General features: G+C 52.9%; 1 protein-coding gene across 3 annotated transcripts in view; it reads left to right on the forward strand.

The window, feature by feature from the left end:
* The first annotated feature begins 2,705 nt into the window (after positions 1-2,705).
* Positions 2,706-14,734, forward strand: part of LOC146075765 (uncharacterized) — a 55,277-nt gene continuing 43,248 nt past the window's right edge. For 2 of the 3 annotated variants that reach the window (XM_083185355.1, XM_083185352.1), the window contains exon 1: positions 2,706-2,854. The gene's annotated coding sequence lies outside the window, so the exon portion shown is untranslated. The remainder of the gene's footprint in view (positions 2,855-14,734) is intronic. The other variant, XM_083185356.1, reaches the window with a different exon arrangement.

Consider the following 14,734-nt stretch of genomic DNA (forward strand, 5'->3'; position numbering starts at 1 on the left):
CCATAGCAATTTATTTATTTATTTACAGTTTCTTATATAGCGCAGCAGGTTCCGTTGCGCTTTACAATAGTAGACAGTGATAAGACAAACTGGGTAACAACAGACAGACCTTGGAGGTAGGAGGTCCCTGCTGCAAGCTTACAATCTATAGGGATATAGGGGGGAAACATAAGGACAGGCACCAGTAATAGCATAGCAGTTACAAGTCCAGAAGGGAAGCTATATAATACATAAGTGCCTCGGAGGGTTATGCATGTAGAACTTAAATGATAGGCTTGCCTGAAGAGGTGAGTTTTCAGGGAACGCTTGAAAGTTTGGAGACTGGTGGAGAGTCTTAATGTGCGTGGAAGGGCATTCCATAGGATGGGAGCAGCCCGATAAAAGTCCTGTAATAATGAATGGGAGCTAGTGATCCGTGCAGAAGAGAGACGCAGATCTGGTGTAGAGCGTAGTGTTCGAGATGGGAGATATTTTGTGATAAGTGCAGAGATATATGCTGGTGCAGTATGGTTAATAGCTTTATAAACAAGTAGAAGTATTTTATATTGAATACGGTAATATACAGGCAACCAATGGAGGGACTGGCAGAGCGGATCAGTAGACGATGAGCGTCTTGCAAGGAAGATCAGCCTAGCAGCAGCATTTAAAATTGATTGCAGTGGTGAGAGTCTGTTCTTGGGAAGACCAGTTAGGAGACTATTGCAATAATCAATGCGGGATATAATGAGTGCATGGATAAGAGATTTGGTAGTGTCTTGTGTGAGATAGGGTCGTATTTTGGATATGTTTTTTAGATGCATGTAACATGATTTGGAGACAGATTGAATGTGGGGAAGAAAGGACAGTTCAGAGTCGAGGATGACCCCTAAGCAACGAGCTTGTGGGGTAGGGTAGATTATCGAGTTGTCAACAGCGATGGAGATGTCAGGATGGTAACTGTTCTTAGTTGGCGGGAATATAAGTAATTCCGTTTTGGAAATATTGAGCAATCCATTATACACTGCAGGGACGGCACGGCCTTTAAGCCGTGTGGGATTTTGCCGTCCGGCAGGAGCCGGACAGTGTGAAATAGCCCTTAGGCCGGTTTCACACACTCCGGCTCCTGCCGGACGGTGAAATCCCGCACGGCCAGGGAGCCGTGCAGCACTCATTAGTTGTGAATGGACACTATTGTGTCCATTCGCACGGGCCGGCCACGGCCCGGCCGCACGGCTGCAGCCGGATCCCGCCCCTGGAAGGGACGGCTGCCGGGCTGTGGCCATCCCCTCCATGATAAACTACTGTGTGCGGCACGGCTCCCTGGCCGTGCGGGATTTCACCGTCCGGCAGGAGCCGGAGTGTGTGAAACCGGCCTTAGGGCTATAACAACAGCCCCAGAAGCCAGGGTAGCCCACCACATGGGCATAATGGATGGTGTAATGTTTAGCATTACTGTCCCACAGCACTGCAGACATGGGTTTGATTCCTACTATGGCCAGGGTGGAGTTTGTATATTATCTCCGTGCTTGCGTGGGTTTCCTCTGGGTACTCCGGTTTCCGCACAGTCTAAAAATACACTGGTCGATTAATTGGCTCCCAACAATATTAGCCTTAGAATGTCTGTGTGTGCGTGTACATGTGGTAGGGAATATAGATTGTAAGCTCCACTGGGGCAGGGACTGATGAATGTTCAAATATTCTCTGTACAGCTCTGTAGTATATATGTGCGCTATATAAATTACTGGTAGTGGTAATAAATAACATGGCACCTCTCCCTGGCACTGGTATAATGGTAAGGGGGGCACCTTGCATCCCAGTGACATGGCTGAACTTACGCCACTCTAGAAGCGACTGTTGCACCAGCTGCTGCTACAATATCCGGAGAGAGAACATTCCCATACCTCCCAACTTCTGATTAAGCGAAATAGGGACACTCCGAAAAGGGGGTGGGGTGTATGCAAATGTGGGCGCGGCTTATGCTAATTAGCCGTGACCTCATTTTCATACGAGAATAGACGCTGTGCGTCTATTCTATTAGATTGGGGGGTCTCCCAACTGCCACCCCCCGCAGCGGGACAATGCCTGCCGCGGGTGGGACAGCGGGACAGGACCCGAAATCGGGACTGTCCCGCAGTAATTGCGACAGTTGGGAGGTATGCATTACCCCAACTCACTGCGCCGGCATCCCTTTCATATCTGTTATTTGCTGGGTGTTATGGAGCACACGACACACAGGAGGACATGATGGTGGAAGCTCTATGGTCATTGGTAACTTTAATATGTAATTTTCCTCATGAAACTGTAGATACTAATATGTTTGTGGCCCATTCGTCCAACCACAGCCCATTGTATTACGGTAGAGACTAGATCCCCTTCAATTTTGATTACAGGATGTGACATTCAGTGTGGGCGGAAGTTGTTAGATGCCCTCACAACATTTTTTATTTGAACTGTAATTCACGTAGGTGTCATCACTGCCAGCATTGTGGACTGACTCAGAGAAAAGGATCATGGGACATCACTGCCGATTACATAAGGCACGGCCCGTCACGTGTTTCTGCCCTTCATCCTCTATCTCCGCCCACTCTCATACCAATCGCTCGTGTCCCCGCCCCGTTTTCTCATGGCCACCGAGTCTCAAGTGAAACTCCTCCCCTTGTCACCGCCCAGTCTCTGCACGCTGTAGTGTTTCTCCTCCCCTTTCCTCGAGTTCCCGCCAAGTCTCCGCCCACTTCCCCGTGTTACCGCCCAGTCTCCTCCCCCTTTCCGATGTATTCACGTCATCACTTCTCTGACTGACTGTCCCGCCGTCGCAGCTCCGACGCGGCCTGTGCTGCAGGCGCTCTTATCGGGAGAGGAGGTACCCGGCTGTGAGGTAATTTACCTTGTGTCCAGTGTATCCGTCTCTGAGCCGCCTGGTGCCGCCATTCATGCTCTGTATGACCAGGGGATGTATGTGTGGGGTGACTGGGCGGTAGGCGGGAAATATGCGGCTCTGGCCTGTGGTGTATAATAACAATGCACGATGTACGGTGTATATATAGAGATAGCCTAGGTGCTATTGGCATATACATAGTCCATAGTGTATCCTGTGTATACTATAACCTAGGGCAGGGTCCTGCTGTATAATAACACTGCACATTATACATATACAGTATATATAGAGGTAGATGCTATTGGTATGTAGTCCCTAGTGTATCCTATGTATTACTAGGGCAGTGTCCTGCTGTATAATAACACTGTGTACATTATACATATACGGTATATATAGAGACAGGTGCTATTGGTATATAGTCCCTAGTGTATCCTGTGTATGACCTAGGGCAGCGTCCTGCTGTATAACACTGTGCACATTATACATATACAGTATATATAGAGGTAGCTGCTATTGGTATATAGTCCCTAGTGTATCCTATGTATTACTAGGGCAGCGTCCTGCTGTACAATAACACTGCACATTATACATATACAGTATATATAGAGGTAGGTGCTATTGGTATATAGTCCCTAGTGTATCCTGTGTATGACCTAGGGCAGCGTCCTGCTGTATAATAACACTGTGCACATTATACATATACAGTATATATAGAGACAGGTGCTATTGGTAAATAGTCCCTAGTGTATCCTGTGTATAGCCTAGGGCAGCGTCCTGCTGTATAACATACCTCCCAACTGTCACGATTCCGTCGGGACAGTCCCGATTTTCGGGTCCTGTCCCGACGTCCCACCCGCGGCAGGCATTGTCCCGCTGCGGGGGCTGGCAGTTGGGAGACCCCCCAATCTAGTAGAATAGACGCTGTGCGCATGCGCACAGCGTCTATTCTCGTATGAAAATGAGGTCGCGGCTAATTAGCTTAAGCCGCGCCCTCATTTGAATACGCCCCGCCCCCTTTTCGGACGCTCGCACGGCTTCGCCGCGCGAGTGTCCCTATTTCATCCGGACACAAGTTGGGAGGTATGGTATAATAACACTGCACATTATACATATACAGTATATATAGAGGTAGGTGCTAATGGTATATAGTCCCTAGTGTATCTTGTGTATAACCTAGGGCAGTGTCCTGCTGTATAATAACACTGCACATTATACATATACAGTATATATAGAGGTAGCTGCTATTGGTAAATAGTCCCTAGTGTATCCTGTGTATAACCTAGGGCAGCGTCCTGCTGTATAATAACACTGTGCACATTATACGTATACCAGGGCTCGACAAATACCGGTCGCCATGGCGACCAGATTCTGCTTCCTGGCGACCAGATTTTTTGGGAGAGATGAAGCAGAATCTGGTCTGGGCAGGTCAGTGGCAGCGTTTCCTAGCCCCCACCTGCTGGAGATCAGCAGAGCGGCCAGGATGCATGACTCCCCTCTCCCCCTCCCAAGGGACCAGCGGCACCGCACTGAGCAGCGCCCGCCCCCGTCCCCTGGAATTCAGCAGCGCGAGCTGGGTGCCCGACCCCCCCTCAGGGAACAGCGGCAGCGCACTGAGCGGCGCCCGCCCCCGTCCCCTGGAAGTCAGCAGCGCGGGCTGGGTGCCCGACCCCCCTCAGGGAACAGCAGCAGCGCACTGAGCGGCGCCCGCCTCCGTCCCCTGGAAGTCAGCAGCGCGGGCTGGGTGCCCGACCCCCCCTCAGGGAACAGCAGCAGCGCATTGAGCGGCGCCCGCCCCCGTCCCCTGGAAGTCAGGAGCGCAGGCTGGTGGGTGCCCGACTCCCCCCTCAAGGACCAGCGGCAGCGCACTGAGTGGGGCCCAACCCCGTACCCCACCTGCTGGAAGTTAGCAGCGCGGACAGGGTGTCCAACCCTCCCCCCTCCTAAGGGACCACCAGCGGCAGCGCACAGAGTCTGCAGGAAGTCAGCAGCGGCAGCGCACCGTCGACCACTTCAGTGCGGCAGCTGCTGCTAAAGAACTCGGTGCCTCCTCTGGAGGCACGCGCTGCTGACTTCCAGGGGACGGGGGCGGGCGCTGCTGACTTCCAGGGGACAGGGGCGGGCGCCGCTCAGTGCGCTGCCGCTGTTCCCTGAGGGGGGGTCGGGCACCCAGCTCGCGCTGCTGACTTCCAGGGGACGGGGGCGGGCGCTGCTCAGTGCGCTGCCGCTGGTCCCTTGGGAGGGGGAGAGGGGGGTCATGCATCCTGGCCGCTCTGCTGATCTCCAGCAGGTGGGGGCTAGGAAACGCTGCCACTGACCTGCCCAGAGGTGCCTCCTGTGTAAGCACATGTTAACCCCTGCAGAGAATGTTAACCCCTGGAAAAGTATGTAACCCCAAGGGGATAGGGAAGGGGATATGGGGGGCGGGCTAATGCACAGTACCTCTTGTGGCATGTTTTGCCCTAACCACCAGCATACATATGTCATCCCCCCCCCCCCCTGTGTGGGCCTGCCCCACCTGTGTAGCCTGCACCCCCCTGCAATTGCCAGCCTGCCCCACCTGTGTAGCCTGCACCCCCCTGCAAGTGCCAGCCTGCCCCACCTGTGTGGCCTGCACCCCCTGCAAGTGCCAGCCTGCCCCACCTGTGTGGCCTGCACCCCCTGCAAGTGCCAGCCTGCCCCACCTGTGTGGCCTGCACCCCCTGCACGTGCCAGCCTGTCCTACCTGTGTGGCCTGCATCCTTCTGCAAGTGCCAGCCTGTCCCACCTGTGTGGCCTACACCCCCCTGCAAGTGTCAACTTGCCCCACCTGTGTGGCCTGCAAGTGCCAGCCTGCCCCACCTGTGTGGCCTGCACCCCCTCTAGTGCCAGTCTGCCTCACCTGTGTGATCCCCCCATACTGTCTGCCCATTTGTCCATCTTTGCCCCAGTCCATCCATATATTCATAGATGCAGCATATGGTGCTCATTCCAACCATTTTCCCCAATCTGTACTGTACCTCTATCTATCCATCCATCCTACCTGACTGTCCTGGCAATGTCTCTCCTGCTCACTCTCCTTTTTCTACCCCTATCTCTCCCTGACTCTCTTGCTCTCTGACACTCTCTTTCTCTTTCAATGGTCCTGGTGACACAGCTCAACACTGGGATGTAGGAGGGTCTGAAGGAGCCAGGCACCTATCCTAAAGCTTTAGAGGGTAGGCTCCTCCCCTACTGCATCCCTGGACTCTTCAGTTCGTGTTAGGTGCCCACTGGAGTGGGTGCTATTCTAAAGGGCTGCGGGAGCAGCCGAAGAAATAGAGTAGTTAGGGGATTCTTTATTATTTTATTAACTATTACCCTAGCTAGGTAGGCACAGTGTGAGGATTCTCATAGTGAATCCTCACACTGCTAGCGCAGCAGGAGCTGACAGAAGCGCGTCCTGTCAGCTCTCTGTGCACAGGGTAGACGCTGTCTGGCCTCCCTGTGCAGCGCTTTTAGCCTCTTTTATGAGGCTGCCTGGGCTCCGGAGCATCCTGAAACCGGCTCCACAGTTAGGTGGGGATCATGGGGGACAGGCGCTCCGTGATGGCGGCGGCCATTTTATGCGGAGCTTACACGCTGAGCTCCTGACTGAGAGGACAGCAGCGCTGTGACAGGCATGTTCCAAGTGGTCCCCATTTGAGGGGGAGACACTGGAACAAGGAAATCCTACCTAAGGAGCGGCTAGCTGGGGGTGGTTGGCGCCAAAAGGTCACGGACCCCGCAGCAGCAGGGACTTTTGGTCTCTTCCTTCACTCTGACTTTGGCGACTTTCAGAACGCTTGCAGCGGAGCTGAGCTGGCTAATTGATCCTGGCAGAGTGACTTGGATTTCCTGGGCATCGCTTCCCCGCAGTTGAAACCTACAGACAGCTAAGTGACTGGGTGCATTGACTTTGTATAAGCGCTTGTACAATTGTTTGCACTGTGTATATTGAGATATATATATTTTTCACTTGCATCATGTCTGAGCATCAGGCTGTGGTTTTGGGGGAGGGAGCCCTTAGTGCACTGAGCGCGTGCAATGTTTGCACACAAAAGTTTGTCCCTGAGCAGATGGCCAAGGGGGGCTTATGTATTACTTGCGCTGATGTGAGACCCATGGGCAGTGAACACCATAGGGCAGAGCAGAGTGAACCTGCGTGGGCCAGTGCCCTAGGCAGGTCTGTAAACGCTTTGGTGCAGCTTCTGGACAGGCAGAGTGATGTGCTGGTAGAATCACAGAGACCTATGCCATCATCTCAGCAGTCGTCTGGCTCCTTGCCTCTTACCCAGGCAGATCCTGCGCTTATTCAGGTGATGCAGGATACTGCTAAGGGGATCAACAGATTCAGTGAAATACTGGACAAAATGGATGATGTTGCAGGGACCCCTAAAAGGTCTTATGCTATGCCTAATGTGGTAGAGGAGGAGGAAGGAGAGTATACTGACACACCCTGGGACCAAAGTGATGATTTTGAAGAGACCTCTGCTGCTGGTATAGAGGATCTCATTGTAGCTGTAAAACAGGCGTTAAAACTGTCTGTTGAGGATAAGACCCCTGTTAAGGGTGTTTTTAAGCGACAGCGGAAGGAGGCTGTTACTTTTCCCTCAGATGAGGGGTTACAGGAACTATTGGAAGGGGCTTGGAAAACCCCAGATAAGAGGCTACAGATGCCTAAGAGATTCCTTAGTCTGTACCCCATGCCGGAGTCTCATTCTGAACTCTGGGAAAAGGTGCCTGTTGTGGATGCTTCAGTGGCACGTTTATCAAAAGCTACGGTATTGCCTGTACAGGGTGGTGCAGCTTTTAAGGATTCTGTGGATAAAAAGCTCGAGGGAAACCTCAAAGCTATTTTTGAAGGGGTGGGGTTTACCCTGCGTCCCCTTATTGCTTCAGCCTGGGTTTCTAAGGCCATTATAGAGTGGGCTGGTGAGTTATGCACCATGCTGCAGGCTGACCCTGGTGCTTTGCTGGTAGCAGAAAAGATTAAGGCCGCTGCAGAATATGCGGTGGAAGCAGAAGAGGAAGCTCTTAAAATGGCTACCAGAGTGTCCACAGTCTCTATTAATGCCAGGAGAGTGCTCTGGCTTAAGGCCTGGGAAGCGGACAATGAGTCCAAAAAGGCCCTAGAATTGTTAGCTTTCAAGGGAAAGTTACTTTTTGGTTCTGAGCTTGAGGAGATTATAAAACAAGCCACAGGCGGCAAGAGTACTTTTCTGCCGGCCTCCTCAACAAAGCAGTCATCCAGATTCGCTGCTTTTAGGCCGTCCTTTCGGCCCTCCCCTAGAGGTGGTGCGTCCTTTCGGGGACAATCGTTCAGGGGAAAGTTTCAGACCTCCAGGGGCAAATCTCAAAGGTCCAAGTTTGGCTCTTTCCATAAGAAGCCTGCCTCTAAAGGAGAGGATAAACCCTCCGCATGACTGCCTGGGGATAAGCCCGGCAGGGATAAAGGTGGGGGGGCGTCTCACACACTTCAGGGACGCTTGGGCTTCTCTAGACCAGGATTCCTGGGTCTTAGAGATCATTACCCAGGGTTACAAAATCCCTTTCAGAGGGCGGCCTCCGAAGAGGTTCATCCCCACACCCATACCAAAGCAGGCGCTCCTGCTCACAGCTCTGATGAGAGCGGCTCATTCCCTTTTGGAAAAAGGGGTGGTAATTCCGGTTCCCAGGGCAGAGTGGAAGAAAGGATTTTACTCCACGCTGTTCCTGGTGCCCAAACCAGACGGGTCTTTCAGACCAATACTAAATTTGAAGTCCTTAAATGTTCACCTATGGGTAGACCATTTCAAAATGGAGTCTTTGAGGTCTGTTCTCCTGAGTCTGGACCAGGGAGAATTTCTGGCGTCCATGGATGTCCAAGACGCATATCTGCACGTTCCCATTCACCCGGAACATCAGACGCTGTTGAGATTTGCCATAGGAGACCTGCATTTACAGTTCCGGGCGTTACCCTTTGGGCTAGCAACCGCGCCAAGGGTATTTACAAAGATAATGTCAGTGATGGCGGCAGTGCTGAGGCTCAGGGGAATCACAGTAATACCCTATTTGGACGATCTCCTGTTCAAGGCAGAGTCAGCAACCCTGCTTCAAAGTCACTTGAAAGAGGCCATCAATTTTTTGCAGGCTCACGGCTGGATTTTAAACTTACAAAAATCTCAGTTGGTACCATCACAGAGGATCCAGTTCTTGGGAGTCATACTGGATACCCATCTCCATCGGGTATTTCTCCCGGAGATAAAGGCCAGGGATCTGGTCACTCTAGTTCAGGAGATTCTCAGAGCTCCGAGCTTGTCAGTGTGGAGGTGCCTCAAACTCCTGGGGAAAATGGTGGCGTCATTCGAAACGCTTCAATTTGCCAGGTTCCACTCACGAGTATTCCAATGGAACATTTTGTCAGCCTGGTCAGGAAACACTTTGACCATGAAGACGGAGTTGATAGTGCTGTCCGCGGACACTCGGGACTCCTTGAAATGGTGGACAGAGGTAGATTCCCTTCAGTGGGGTCGGTCATTACAGACCTGGGACTGGTTGGTAGTAACTACCGATGCCAGTCTCAGGGGCTGGGGGGCAGTAGCCCTGGATCTCAGGCTGCAGGGCCTGTGGACGGCAGACGAATCAGTGTTACCAATCAACATCTTGGAGCTGAGAGCTGTCTGGAAAGTGATTTCCTTGGCGGGAGACAGGTTAAGGAACCTCCCCTTGAGGATTCAGACCGACAATGCCACAGCTGTGGCGTATCTGAATCATCAGGGAGGTACACGCAGCAGATTGGCCATGTGGGAGGTGTCCAGAATCTTCCTATGGGCGGAACAGAATGTTCCTGCCGTATCGGCTATATTCATTCCAGGAGTGGAGAATATAGAAGCAGACTTCCTGAGCAGGGAGGAGCTCAAGGAAGGAGAATGGAGCCTACATCCTCAGGTGTTTCACCAGATCACGGCAAGGTGGGGAACTCCGGATTTGGACCTAATGGCATCCAGGTTCAACCATCAGGTGCCCAGGTTCTATGCCAGAACGAGAGATCCGCTAGCAGAGGCAGTGGATGCCATGACTACTCATTGGCAGGGAGACCTTCTTTATGCATTCCCTCCAATTCCAATGTTAGCGAGACTGTTGAAGAGGGTACAGGACCAGAAGGTTCCGGTGATCCTTGTGGCCCCAGATTGGCCAAGGAGGTCTTGGTACTCGAGGCTTCAGAGGTTATCAGTGGATTCATGGCGTCTACCTCTGAGACCAGACCTGTTAAGACAAGGCCCATTCAATCACCTGGATTCCGATCGATTGATTTTGACGGCTTGGTTATTGAAACCGCCATTTTAAAAAAGAAAGGATTTTCTGATGCAGTAGTGCAGACTATGATAAAAGCCAGAAAAGCTGTTTCTTCGGCAAATTATTATAGAGTCTGGAAGACTTATATTAGATGGTGTGAGAGGCAAAAAGCTCACACATCTCACTTCAAATTATCAAAAATGTTAGATTTTCTACAAGATGGATTTTCTTCGGGCCTAAGCCTTCAGTCGTTGAAGGTGCAGATTTCGGCCTTGTCCATCTATTTTCAAAAAAGAATTGCCATTTTACCGGAGATTCAAACTTTTTTACAAGGGGTATTGTGACCGGACGCCTGCCCTTAGCTCTGGCTACGCCCTTCGGGTCCACAGATAGCGGTTCCTGGTCTCACGGGACCTGGCCAATAGGGGATTCCCTGTTACCGTCAGTAACCGCCTGTTACTGACTCCACCCACTACGCAGTGGGCGGGGTTATCGCTGCCACCACCAGACTCCTCCTACGTGGCGTCTGGAACCACGGATACCTCCTCAGGCCCAACCGCGGGCACCTGAGTACTACCTGCGTCGACACACTGCTGGTGTCGACTGGTCCCCCACTGGTCACGGACCAGACCTCTGCTTTGGTAGCTGGCAGAGCGGAGACTCGGAGACGCTGGATGCTATGCCCAGAACAGCCGGAGAACGGAATTATTGCAATTAATTCTGTTGGTCGCAGATGAAGCAGACTTCTTGGGCAAAAGATGATTTATTGCCAATAGATCTGAAAAGATCTCTTCTCCTTTCAGAGGTATACAGCATACAGATGTTACAGCATTCAGATACAGGCAGAAGTACAACTTTGGGCTCACAGGGCCCTGCTTATATAGGCAGAAAACTCTTTGACATTGTCAGATCCTCCCCCATACATTTACAATTTGCATCTCAATCTGATACGTTACTTCCCGTGCATAACGAACCGAGATTACATACTACAATGGATAAATCCAATTTCCTTAGAATATATAACTTTCAGGAACAGGGGAGATATTTATCTCCTGGTAGCAGGTTTACATAACGAAACACAAATGTCTGTGCCTCATCAACACCTCACACACAGGATGTCCTGGGCTCAGGGTCCCATCACATATGGTACACAAATTTCCTTTTTAGCACCTCTATTCAATACACAATATATGATGCAGTCCTAGCTCAGTGCCAAACATATATTACATAAATACATATGATATGTGTGCCGGGTGCCCATCTCAGTGCTATAACTTACATCAGCACTGCAGCAGGGGTCCTGTCCCAGCTCAGTGCTACTCATACAGTTTAAAACAGGGCAAGTGCCCTTGTTCTGAATAACGGCAAAGCACAGAGAGTTAACCCCTTCAGTGCTGTAGCCGCCATTAACCCCGTGTGCCGGGCTCTCCGGCCACACTTCTCCCCCCCCCCTTCAAGCGGGAAACCAGAGGGCCATGTCCCAACGACTTGGCTCCTGGTCCCGCAGCCCATTTGGGGGTTACTGGGAGAGCCTGGGGGTGTTGGCCCCCAGCCTAGACAGTTCCCCCAGACTGCAGTGGGCCATATCCGGTTGGTGCTGAAAGTCCACACAGTCACCACAGTGTCCAAGTCCGAGGCCCCACAACAACAGTCTGTCTGTTTCCCCCAATGAAGGGGGCAAACCTTCATCAGGTGGGTGTTCCTTCACCCCTGTGGGGTGCCAGTGGCACCATCTGTGCCAAAGCTGGTCTGCTGCATACACAATTGCCACCCAGTGTGTCCAAATTGTGGCATACCCCACCTCCCACCATAGCAGTATTCTGCTCACACAAGCCACAGGGTGCTCCTGCCCACATGGCTGCTCCTGGCTCAGTACTGCTCCCAGTCCGTGCAGTGATGCAATAGTCCGTACCACAATGTCCTGGTAATAAATATGTGTCATCAGCACTGGAGCTGGTACCAGAGCCTCCTTCAGTGACTGGAATGCCAACTCACAAGCAGGTGTACAGTCCACTGTCTTGGGAAGACCCTTCCTAGTCACTACTGTAAGGGACATCACTACCAAACTAGAGTCAGGGACAACTGGTCTGTAGGGCCTTACAGTTTCTAAGGTCAGTACCTGTCTGGGGGTTGTGGGCCGGGGACAGCCTCTGGTCGCCTCTACCTTCACTGGTCTGGGCCTACCCCTGTCTCCTCCCACACTATCCTCCAGGCACTGCACCTCTGTCACTTCTCCCGGGCACCCGTCTGCAACAACCGTCAGACCTGCCCTCCTGTCCTCCTCAAAGGACCTACGTCTTGGGGAACCCACCCTCTCTGGTGTATCCCCTTCTACCTTCCTGACTACCCTGGGCCTGAACCCTTCCTGCCCGGACACACTCCCCACCCCCACCCCATCAAGGCCGCTGCGAGCTTGGCACCGTATGCCTGTCATGGATGGGTCAGAGAGCGGAGCCTCCTGAACCCCCTGACAGTGCCCCTCACTTTCTTCTAAAGGGGGACACTCTACAGGGGCATCTAGGTTGGGATGTCTAGGGTCATTCTGGTTTGGGTCAGTCATGTAAAGGTCAGTGTGGTCACTCATACTCACCGCTGGAGTTGGCAAACCACTAGGAACAGGAGCATCGCTGGGCACCCTCACAGGATACAACAATCTGGCACACACATCCTCTGCGTTGCTAGGGGACGTAGGCACACCAGAGGCAAAAGGCATGCTGGGGAGATGCGCTGATCTAGCCGCTGTAGTCTTTTCCTCTGGGCTGGTTGATGCTGTGGTTGGCTGTGCTGGCAGTTGTCTGGCCGCTGTGGTCTTTTCCTCTGGGCTGGGCTGTGCTGGTGTCGATGGTAAGGACTGTAGTCTGGCAGCTTGACTCCAGGCGATGGCGTTAGCAAATGTAGTAACGATTCCACCCCCAAGATCATTCCCCAGGACTACATCTGTTGGGAGGCCATCCATGACGGCAACATCTCGCAACTCTGGTCCAGCCCCCCAATCCAGGTAGACTCTGGCCATGGGTACCTCTCGCTCCGCTCCATCTGCCATTGTAACTTTGGCAGTGCGACCCTGCAATACTGCAGCAGGATCAATCAGTCTGGGGCTCACCACAGTGATTGGGGCCCCAGAGTCTCTCAGGCCTTCCCCCTGCAGGGGCCCCACTTGGACCGACTGCAGGTGCCGCCACATATTCTGTAGAGGCCGCGTGGCCATGCAGGTGACTCTATCAGCAGAGTCTGCCTGCTTCTCACCACACTCCATCGGACTGACTGGAGGGGGTACAGTCTCTGTGGGCTCATCTCCACGGGTCAAGCAAGCAAGCCGGGCTCCAGCATTCGGATTGGTAGCGCGAATATGGGGTGCCGGCAGGGTGGGACAGTTCATCCTCAGATGTCCGATTTTCCCACAGCTGTAGCACTTCTTGACCAGGTGGGGCTCCGATGATCCCTGATTACTCGCAGGGACGCTGCGGGGCGATTGCTGGCCAAGAGCACCCAGGTTGGAAGATGCTTGCTTTGGGGGGCGATGAGCTGAAGAGGGGTGTCCCCCTGGTGGTAAAGTCCTTTGTAGTGGGCTGCTACTTGGGCGTTTCAGCCCCTGTGACCGAATTGCCACATACTTGTCCGCTAGCTGGGCAGCCATCTTTACACTGGGTGGCTCCCGATCTAGCACCCACTCCTTCACTTCCTGGGCACACCTGCGGTAGAACTGCTCCCTGCAGATCACATCAATCAGGGTGTCCCAGGTTGTGGCCTTTGATTCCTGCACCCACTTCACCAAGTACTGCCGCAGCTGGGTGGCAAACTGCTCGTGGGTGCTGCCCGGATTCTTTGGCAAGTCCCGAAACTTTTTCCTGTAGGACTCAGGAGTTACAAAAAACCGTTGGAGGAGGGCCTTGGCGACAACATCATAGTCCCCACAGTCCTCATTGGCCACTCCTCGATAGGCCTCCAAGGCCTCTCCATGCAGGGTGGGCACAAGGTGCCTTACCCACTCCTGTTTGGGCAAATCATGGAGTTTACAAGTCCTCTCAAAAACTTGCAAATGTCCATCAATGTCCCCATCGCTGTCGGCAAACTTGGCAAGCTGAATGCGTCCCACTCGGTGGGTAGCAGCTGACAACGGCGCCCGGGGTACCACAGCCTGTGTTGCCCTCTCCGCATGCCACATCCGGATGATGAGCATGCGTTCTTGTTCCGTTGCCCTCTCCCCTAATTCCGCTAGCCGATCCGCTAGGCTATCCGCGCCGTCCACCCTGGGACGCGGGGATCCTGGCCCTGCTAGGGAATGTTGGGAAACGTGGCTGCTGCTAGAGGGGGCGGGGCTTGTGAGTCTCACCGGGTCCAGATGAAGGTCCTCTGTGTGGCTGTCCTCCTGGACACGGTCACCATCAGCGTGCTGCACCTCCTCCCGACTCGACTCCTCCAAGCGCTTGAGCGCCACCCTCATTTCGTTTACAGTTGCTTTGGAAGGGATATCCACACCCTTCCTCCGACACACGATCTCGAGGTCATCCTTCGACATTCCATTGAAGTCCGCCATCTTGCGCGTTCTCCTGGCTGCAGTTACTCCTCCCTGAGTAACTCGGCTTCTCCAATCGGGTGACTGAAGAG

The sequence above is a fragment of the Crinia signifera genome, chromosome 4, assembly GCF_055691185.1.
Source record: "Crinia signifera chromosome 4, ASM5569118v1, whole genome shotgun sequence".
NCBI lineage: Eukaryota > Metazoa > Chordata > Amphibia > Anura > Myobatrachidae > Crinia > Crinia signifera.